This window comes from Prionailurus viverrinus, chromosome B1 (genome assembly GCF_022837055.1).
Source record: "Prionailurus viverrinus isolate Anna chromosome B1, UM_Priviv_1.0, whole genome shotgun sequence".
Classification (NCBI taxonomy): Eukaryota; Metazoa; Chordata; class Mammalia; order Carnivora; family Felidae; genus Prionailurus; species Prionailurus viverrinus.
Genome location: NC_062564.1, coordinates 138,217,834 through 138,227,863, shown reverse-complemented (window position 1 = coordinate 138,227,863; position 10,030 = coordinate 138,217,834). Strand labels below are relative to the sequence as shown.

At 38.8% G+C, this 10,030-nt stretch overlaps 1 long non-coding RNA gene across 4 annotated transcripts; it reads right to left on the bottom strand.

The window, feature by feature from the left end:
* LOC125163962 (uncharacterized) lies at positions 1 to 8,523 on the bottom strand. 4 transcript variants are annotated; one of them, XR_007151600.1, is made up of 6 exons: positions 8,129 to 8,376; positions 7,762 to 7,927; positions 7,324 to 7,402; positions 4,756 to 4,829; positions 2,449 to 4,114; positions 1 to 1,383 (listed from the first exon to the last, which is right to left on the bottom strand). It is a non-coding gene; the product is annotated as an uncharacterized LOC125163962 (long non-coding RNA). The 4 variants fall into 4 exon arrangements; XR_007151602.1 differs by having other exon boundaries at positions 1 to 2,514; positions 3,280 to 4,114; positions 8,129 to 8,375; XR_007151601.1 differs by lacking the exon at positions 8,129 to 8,376 and adding an exon at positions 8,390 to 8,523 and having other exon boundaries at positions 1 to 4,114.
* Between the last annotated feature and the right edge of the window lie 1,507 nt (positions 8,524 to 10,030).

Below are 10,030 nucleotides of genomic sequence, written 5' to 3'. Positions count from 1 at the left end.
AACATTGAAAATTAGAATGTTTTATTTCTTTATAAACAAGTCTCAAGTAGTTTGAACAGTGCTTGCTTTCTCATATAACTTACAATATGGAGCAAGCATCTTTCCTATGCCTTGGCAAATTGTCATCCTCTTTTCTGAGCTTGATCTGTTTCTAACGTTTAATGCTTTGCACAGTGTCATGAAACATCTCAGAGTTCCTTTAATGTGGTTTTTCACCTGAATCACTTCCTCCAAATGTATTCATCCTTCACAACACACAACTGCTTTCCTCATTTATAACTATGTTCACCTTCACTAAATTCTTCTAGCTATATATCCAATTTTAGTGTATGTGCTGCTGAAGCAGCACCTTCTGGCTGTATATCCAGAACTACTTCCTGAATGGCAGCAGTGTAAACATTCCCACAGTCATATCTTCCGGAACTCCATTTACATTCCAGCCAAATCCTATGAAGTTTTGCACAGTAATCTCATACCACTGTGCAAAGCAAGGACTGCCTGTGATTCTTGGAACATGGGTGCAAATTTCCCAGTAGCATCCTTATCTGAACATGCAGCTTCACCAGTGGAACATTATTCCATTCACGCCGACCTCCAAACGATGCTTAACCTTAACCGACTGAGCCACACAGGCGCTCCAGACTTCTGAACGATGAAACCAGCCTTTCCCAGCAAAAAATGTTCTTTTTTAGTCTCCTGGTAATTACCATTTTCCTTCAGTGCAGCAACTAACCTCAACACTCTGGCCTGAATGCTAGCCAAACTGATTAGGATTTTTTATTACAGTCCTCCATCCAAAGTAGAAGCAAGCACTCCATTTCAACTGTAAGTGGCTTTCTGTTCCTAGTGTAATTTAAACTAAAAAATGTTGAAGCAACTTTACTTTGCTTTTTATATTCCTCGAACTTTTAAACCAGTTTCTGCTGCAGCTTTATGTAGGCCTGGGTCTCGTCTTCACTATGCTGTCGCCATTTTCAAATCCAATTTCACTTCCAGTGTTAAAAATCACTTGTTTCTTTGCTGCCCTGCCAATTCCCTCTTCTGATTATCCAGTTTTGTACAATGTTGCATGGGTTTATTACTGGGAAACAAGTAAGCAATACAACTACATGCTTTACTCCCTGAACTAATAGATGTTTAGTGATCAATCACCAAGAGACTTTGAAAGATGTGATGTAACTGGTTACTGACCATGATGCACATCTTTTATAATGCATAATCAGTTGTGGAATAAAGAGCTAGCAACAAAACTTATGCAACAATTCAGTTACTATTGTAACTGAAATCACAACTGTATTGTAGGAGGATTGGTGTTATTTAACTAAACTGTGAAAACTGATCTTCATGTATAATGGAACGGTGCAAAGTAAGGACCACCTGTATCTAAAAAGAAAAACTTATATTAGTTCACAAAATAATCAACGTTTAATCCAATTTAGTTAACTACTAGCCAAACTTAACCATAGATCAAAATAGAAACTGAAGATTTTCTCAAAAGAATGTTAGTTCCAGAGTGAATTCCCACTGGAGATGGAAAAATGTTTGGAGACAATGTAATACAGAATTCTTCAAATTAGCATTTGCAGACAGTCCAAAGACATCCTTTTGAGAACTTAGGCCCCTTCCCTCATTTCAACAATTTTGAGGTCTGCAAAAGAGTAAAGTTCTGGACAACTCTACTGTTGTCCTGATTGTAAAGCTTTATAATCATCACAAAGCACAAGACTGTATGTATTTACAACTTATTCCACACCAGCCAGTACCATGTTTTCTCCTGTGTAACAGTAGCATCCATCCCATTAATGTTTTGTCTTTGAATGCACTTATTTTGTAAATCTTTTGATTAAGGCCCGTCAACAAAATTTATATCAACTTTTAGGTTTGTAGAAATTTATGAAATAGAAAATAAACTTAAATCAATACTGAGTATTTGCAAGAATTTTTCCTCTTTATATTCCTCAAATTTGAAACACCCCAAGACAACATGCCTAATCAGTGACAGATTAATCTGGTACTAAATTTGAGATTCCCAGCTTCTAACCACCTACTTATCTACTGTTCTTGAATAAAGATTAAGTTATAGGATGGTCATTCAGTGGCATATCAAAGAGTCATTTATAGGACATACAAAAGTTCAGCAAATTTAAACCCTGGAATATATGATCTCTAAGAATCTCAGAGGCTGAATGAATTACACCATTATTTTTGAGAAAAGATAATCATCAAGGTTAAAAGTCCTAACCCCAGCCACCCAATTGCTTATCCTGCATCAAATCTATTGATTCAGAAAATTATCTTTGAAATCATATTGTTATCTTTGAAAAATGAAAAAATAAGGAAAAAAATTTAATTGAGTACAATGTCCACATTATGCTCAAATATCAATTTTTTGCTCAAATCTGATTGTCCGTTCTTTTGTCAAAACTAGCAAATTTATAAACCACTTACCTTACTATATAAATGTTCAAATTCTTTATCAGATAAATCTGACAAAAACACCCTTCAATTTCATTCCTAAAACAGGAACACATTTACAAGTAAATCAATATACAAAAAAATTACATCATATCTATAATTTTTTTCTCCCACTACGATTTTCTTTTTCCATTATGTCCTCATCCACATACATTAATCACAACAGATCATGATGTGAACAGCAGTGGAAAAAGTTTAATCATTGGACATTTATATTTTCTTCCTATTTTCAACTTGAGCTTTAGTCATAAGTTTTTTCATTGTTTAGCCCTTTTTAAAAAACACATAATATATACACATTTCTATAAATTTTAATTTTCATGAACCGGTAACACCTCCAATTTTACTTCCAATTGGAAAAATCATACCAAAGATAATCTCAAGTGTATCATTTAACTACTTCGCACAGATTACCTTATGCTAACTTAGAAATGTCTTAATATTAAGCTTGACATGGAAAGGGTAACCATACCTAATACAAACACATCCCAAAACTGGTTGTATCTTGTTTTTTACGTAATGCTTTTTGTTATTACACAAGGTCTCCAAAATAACCAGAAGCACTTAAGCTTTAAAGGAAAAGAGTTGTCACTGCTAACAAAGAACTTTTAAGCAGCAATTAAGGGAAAAGAAGACTCAAAAGATTACAAATCTCAGGCACAAATTAGAATTCTACCAATTAGGGGCATTCTGCTCAGAATGCCCCAATAAGGGGCTTGGCAAAGTCTGTATTTTGCACATCAAGAGAGATAAAAGACCGTGGTGGGAGGGGGGAGCAACAGAAAGAAAAGGAAATATACTCACCAAACTGGATAAATATCAAGCTTTTGAGGAAAAGGACAAATCGCTCTAAAGCTGCTGCTGTGTATTTATACCTTTATTCCATCCTATGTCAAATATATGTGTAAGTGCCTTTAAGTAATTGGATTGCATTCCTTAGAAAACTCTAAACAGAAATTTCAACCATTCCAAGACAGTCTGCACCCCAAGCAAAATACCAGGGATAGGGGTACTCAATTTCTATCTATAGTCTACTTCCAGCTTCTCTAACCACCTTCACCTAAGGAGGAGTTGGGAGAGGAGAAATGGGTCCAAGAAAAAAAAACATATATAATCAAAGTCCAATATTCTCTATCTATAAAATAAGCTTTCTTATATATTCTCTAGAAAATTTCCAATAGGAGTGGCATCACTTATGGAATTTATATATTCACGGGCAAGAAACCGTGCATCTTAGAAAAGAGAGCACTTATTTGAATACATATGCTCTCATACTTCTCATTATCTGACCAGAGGGTCTAATGTTAAATCTCTTGATTCAATAAATTGAAGCAGTTTAAAAAAAAAAAAAAAGAAAGAGTAAAGGGTGATAGTCAACCTCCAAGATGGTCCCCAATGATCTCCCACCTCTTGGTATTCACACCCTCATATGTGTCGACTTACATGTTAACTTGGCATTTCTCTCTTGGATCATTCCCTCTGGGGAAAGATAGTTGTCATGTTGCGAGAGTTCTCAGGCAGCCTATGGAGAGGTTCTCATGGTGGAGCACTGAAGTCTTCAGCCAACAGCCATCAAGAAACCAAGGCTTGCCAAGTGAGAGCCCAGAAGATGATGTCTCTCTGCTTTGCCCTCCTCCCACTGTAAGATAAGTGTTGTTGTAAACTACTAAGTTTTGAATAACTTTTACATAGCAATAAATAATTCATACAGAGGGTCACAATCCATATTCAAAAAGCAAAATGTACAACTTATGAATTAGCTGGAAAGGTCTGAAGTTTTAGGAAAGGGTCAGATTCGGGAACAGTTTTTAAGTTGGTCACCAATAATTTCAAAACCCGAAGGCTTTCTGAAATGAAACGGTGAAAAATTCAGCAAGAATGTAAGTCAGTTACCAGAAATACATTTTAATACAACAGGACAATAAATAAAGGTTCTAGTAGAAATAAGAATCTGACAAAAGAGTAGGTGTTCAACAAGGAAGATACCAGTCCTAGAAGGCAAAAGGTTCTATTTGCTTTCCTAGGGTTGTTGTGAGAAACACATTTGTTTATAAAACAAATTTGTGTGTCTATACAATGCTTAGCACAATGCCTGGCACGTAGTCGTTCAAGAAGCATTAGTTGTTATTTTTTCTCCAAGTGACCAAATTAATAAAATTCTGTAACAGGAAATTAGATTTCACCAAAGTCTTCATAAATCTTTACTTAGATAATCCGCCATTTCCAACGCACTACCATTGTTCTGGGAACACTTAATACATTTTAAAAAAGATATACTACCTCCCCTGTATATCTGGAGTGATTATCTTTGAAGTCCCAGGAATCTTTTTCCAACATCTCCAAGAATGTAATTCCTAAAAAGAGATATTTTCTTTTATATTACAATGCACAACAGTCCATGCATTTTCCCAATATCTTTAATACAGTTTACATATCCTCATTAACGTATTCAATAATCACAACGGTTCATTATGTGAACAGCAGTGAAGAGGTTGAATCACTGGATATGAAGTTACTGGAAGAAGCAAAGATAATCAAATGATTAAATTGAGAACCTCAATGTCACTAGTAAAACAGTAAAAAACAGCAACAAAAATGCACAAGTTATAAACGAACATAAAGATACATAACTACAACTAAAAAAAAAAAGCATGCTTTTATGAGGAATTACCTATTTCCCTATCCAGGAGTACATTAAGAAAACTAGACCCCTTGTGGCTTCCATAAAGTGAGTTTTCATTTAACCAGTTTACATTTAAGTACATCTGTTTTGCAGCATAGCAGTTTTCAGTAACTCATTTGTAATTAATAATTACAAGAATGCTTTCAGAATAATGTGAGAGCCACCAGTTTCATCTATCCTTGGGCAGCCACAATATCTGGAATCCACTTAAAAGAAAATTAAAATAAAAAACCCTTCCCTCTGAACTCTGATGCTGAACTGGCAGCAGGGGTACTTTCAACTCTAACTTAAGAAAATGAAAAATGAGATTGGGGCACCTGGGTGGCTCAGTTGGTTAAGTGTCTGACTTCAGCTTAGGTCATGATCTCACGGTTCGTGGGTTCGAGGCCCATGTTAGGCTCTGTGCTGACAGCTCAGAGCCTGGAGCCTGCTTCGGATTCTGTGTGTCCCCCTCCATCTGTCCCTCCCCCACTCATGCTCTGTCCCTCTCTCTCAAAGATAAACATAACAACAAAAAAAAGAAAATGAAAAATGAGAGCCTGCACCTGGGGCTTCCCTCCCCAGCTACTCCCACCTGCCCTCTATACCATTTAGCAGCTTATGAGCTCAGAGCTCCACTTCCTATCTGTAATGTCTAGCACCCACCAGGCTTGCTCTTTTAATATACCCTATGGTAGTGTCCATTTAAGTTACCCTTAAGGGGTGAGAGGAGGGCACAGGAGTACTTTCCAGGTACTGATTACTATTTTAGAGCTTATCCCAATTGCACAGATTTTGAGTACTCAATGCTTTTTCTTTTTCCTACAAGCACTACTTTCACATGCATAATTTTGCTGAACATGAGGTATTTTTCAGGGACATATATTTGTGTGGTAGAGACTGAAAAGACAAATTCACCTTACACATTGGTCTCTACATGCAAGGAGCATCCTCTAGCAGGTTCCCTGCAAACCTGGAGTCCTTAAAAATCAGGCAACCACCACGATGAAATACCACTTCACACAAGAACGTGGAGAAAATGGGACCCTCATCCACTGCTAATGGGAATGTAAAATGGTCTAGGCACTTTGGAAAAACAGTTTGGCATTTCCTTGAGGTTAAACATAACACTTAGCATATGACCTAGCAATTCCACCTTGAGGTATATACTCAAAAGAAATGAAAACATATGTCCATACACAAACTTGTACACTAATTTTCACAGCAGAATTATTCATAATAATCCCCCACAATGGAAACAACTGAAATGGTCAACTGATAAATGGTTAAATAAAATCATCATAGCAGTATATACATACAATGGAACATCTTTTGACAATTAAAAAAAAAAATGGAAGTACTCAGGGCACCTGTGTAACTCAGAAATGTCTTGATTTTGGGTCTGTCATGATCTCACAGCTCGTGAGTTCCCCGCACTGGGCTCTGTGCTGACAGTGTGGAACCTGCTTGGGATTCTTTCTCTCTTCCCCTCCCTCTACCTCTCCTCTGTTTATGCTCTAAATCTCTCTTTCAAAATAAATAAGTAAATATCTAAATGAAAGAAGCTGCTTGCAAAAGGCCGCATATTAGTTTTTGATTCCATTTATATGAAACTGTATAGGCAAATCTACATAGACAAAAAAAAATAGTGGTTTCCAAGAACAGAGGATAGGGAAGATATAGGGAGTGACTGTTAATGAGAATGTGTTTTTGGGGGGGGGGGGGGAGAGGGGTGGTGATGAAAATGTCCTAAAATTGATCACGGTGATGACTGCACAACTCTTGAATATACTAAAACTTAATGCACACTTTATATGGGCTAACTGTATGTTGTAGGAGTTATATCTCAACAAAACTGTTACCAAAAAAACAAGGCAACCAATTTTTTCCTTAAAGATAAAACTGTTATGTATTTCTACTTAGCCTCATTTGGGTCTTAACTGGTTGAGTACTAAGAAAGTTTCTAATAGCCTAACAGACTGAAGATAATTTTAATCCAGATCCTACCCTTTGCACGTCTAACATCCAAGCAAGCACACAGCCCATGGTTCAATTTTCCCCAAAGTCATGGACTATCCTCAGGCCACAAGACTTTTAAGAAAGGGACATAAACAAAAGCTCTGTTAATCTCGTTCAAACAAGATACAAGCATATTATAATGGAAAGCAGATGTCAATAAGTAGTACCTTTTGGCTGGAATCTGGACTAAGAAAACAACAAGGGGAAAAACGCAATCTGGCTTGGAAATGTTGGAATCACCCTCGCCTAAAGGAGAAGGAAATGAAAAAACTGAATGAAAAGTACAAACTTTTCTGGTTTCCTTAATGGGCCTCCAATGTAAGCAGGAGAGAAAGAAGCCACTTAATATGCTAAGTGTCTCTCCAAAGACAGAAATTATGCCCTATTTTGGCCCCATTTTGTTTCTTCCATGACAATTGAAATCTCATACCGTAAACATATAGAGCTTAACAAAGACATCTTTTGAAGACCTTCTCACTTCTTGAAAACTATCTACAATGCGCCACATCCCAACCCAAATCATTTCATTGCGCTTTCTGTCCTGACCCTCTTACTAATTATATTGACGATTCCCCACTAGACATGTGGTGCCCCAAGGATCTTACCTTGTTTCCTTAATTGCCCCACAGTGACAAATGGTCTTGTAGAAAAGGTTCGTTGAATTAAAAAACGACGTATCCCCGTATTAACACTCTTATTCATGCTCCTCCGGGGTCACATATCTAAGGCCAACCATCCCAACAGCTCCTATAATATCGCCACATCAGGGAACTACCAAATAAAATGCAAGGAAATTATATGCCTCTCAGTAGATAATTTATTTGGGGGCCCAATTTTGTCTTTAACATTTCTAGGGTATCGCGTTTATCGCTCTCCCTCCCATCTCTTCCTCCACCCATATCCAGTCCCTTTAAGAGTTCGTACCGGAGACCTAACGGCATGCCCCTAGTTTCACCTCAATATTACTCCTACCTCCCCGCTTCGCATTCTCAGGCCTTGCCTCACAAGAACCACGATGGCACCGGATGTAACCGGAGCGTGTTGAAACAGTAGCAAAACTAGACCATAAACAACTAAATCCACTAAGCACCCTGGAACAGAGAGGAGGAGCCGTCAAATGCTCGTCTTAATGTTCTAGGCTCTTCCGATTGGCTGCAGCGACGCGACGTGGCCTGTGATTGGTCACGGCGTCAAGCGCAGCGCCCACGAAGAGGAAGAGTAGGAGTCTTGCACCTTAAGAGCCCGCCTTTTCCGACAAATAAAGGTCGTAGCCGCCGAATCCACGGGCGGAGCTAAATTTATCACGATTAATGCTGTCGTAGGACCACCCAAAGTGGAGCCCCACGTAGCAAGAAGATGACCCGAAGTTGCTCGGCAGTTGGCTGCAGCACCCGGGACACCGTGCTGAGCCGGGAGCGCGGCCTCTCCTTCCACCAGTGCGTGAGAGCAGCCTCCGGCTGTCTAACTCCCAGCACGGCCTGGCGGGCAGTAGGCCAGGGTGGGGCGGGGCCGGGCTTGCGTTGCGCCGTTGACGTGACGTGACGTGCGTAGCGTGGGGGAAAGGAACGAGGGACCTTTGAGTTGGTGTTTTTCCTGTCTTTCCGGCTTAGCGTGTACCTCCAAATTGCTGATTCTTTCTCTTGCCTACCGCTTGCCTAATGGCGTTTAGCAAGGGTTTTTCGAAAGGAGTCATGCTTCTTTTCGGTCGTCTTACTATTTGACGTGAGGAGATGGGAAGGGTGGACAGTTTGGGAGAACTGTTGAAGGCGTTCGATTCCATTAGAGTTGTGTGGCTTACCCAGGAACAGGAGTACAGGTGGATTTTCACGAATACTGCCTGTTACTGCAAGTTATTTAGTAGAATTGGCTGAGCTCCACAAGGCCGGTCCTGTTCTGGCTGGATCTGGTCATGGCAAGGAAGGTACATTGGCTCAAGAGTAGGGTGGGTTTTCAGACCAGTCTAATTCGAACCCACGTCTATAGTCCATCCATGACATACAGTTGATTCAAAGTTCAAGGCACAATGCGAAGTAGAAGAGTGGGTAAAGCAAGATCCTCAAAGACAAAAAGAAACGTACTTCAAAAAGAGGTAGTCTGTTAAGGTAATAGATGTAGAGAGTTAAACCACTGACAAAGGACTTTTATGAGAAAATCAAAAGTAGTTTTACGGGACAGATGGTATTTGAGTTGGACCTTGAACTTAGGTTGTAGAGTGGGGGTGGGAGGAAGATAGCGCTTAAATACGAATAACATGGAAAAATGTAAAGGGGTGGAGAGTGCAGATATCAGAGGAGTGGAAAAAGTATCTTGAAGACATTAAAAAAAAAAAAAGTCAGGTTAAGGAGTTTCAACTCTGTATGGTAGGCCTTTTGTAGTCATTGTTTTGTGTTGTTTTTTAAATAGGGCTGGTTCCTCCACCTAAGCTGTTAGAATTGTATCTTGTAACCTTTCTTTTCTTCTCTGGGATTTTCCCCCATCAATTAGTTCCTGTTCGTTTTAAATTGCTCCCTCTACTGATTAGTTGCCTAAAGTCGATGAGCATGCTCACATTACTTCCATTTTTAAACAGAGACACACAAACTCTTGAGTCTATGTGCACCTCTGCACTACCCTATCACGCTTTCCCTCTATAACAAGGCTCCTTTAAACAGGAACATACACCTATTTTCCTAAGTCCTATTGACTTTTCAACCTATGGTAGCCAGATCACTACTGCTCTAATGCACTGACAAAGGGTCACCAGTAATGTTGCCAAATCTAAGTGAGCACTTCTAAGTCCTTCTCTTAACCTTTTTTTTTTTTAACTTTTAATTATATCGACTGCTCCGTGAAACTCTCATCTTCATTGGCTTTATTGACACACTCTGTCCAGAG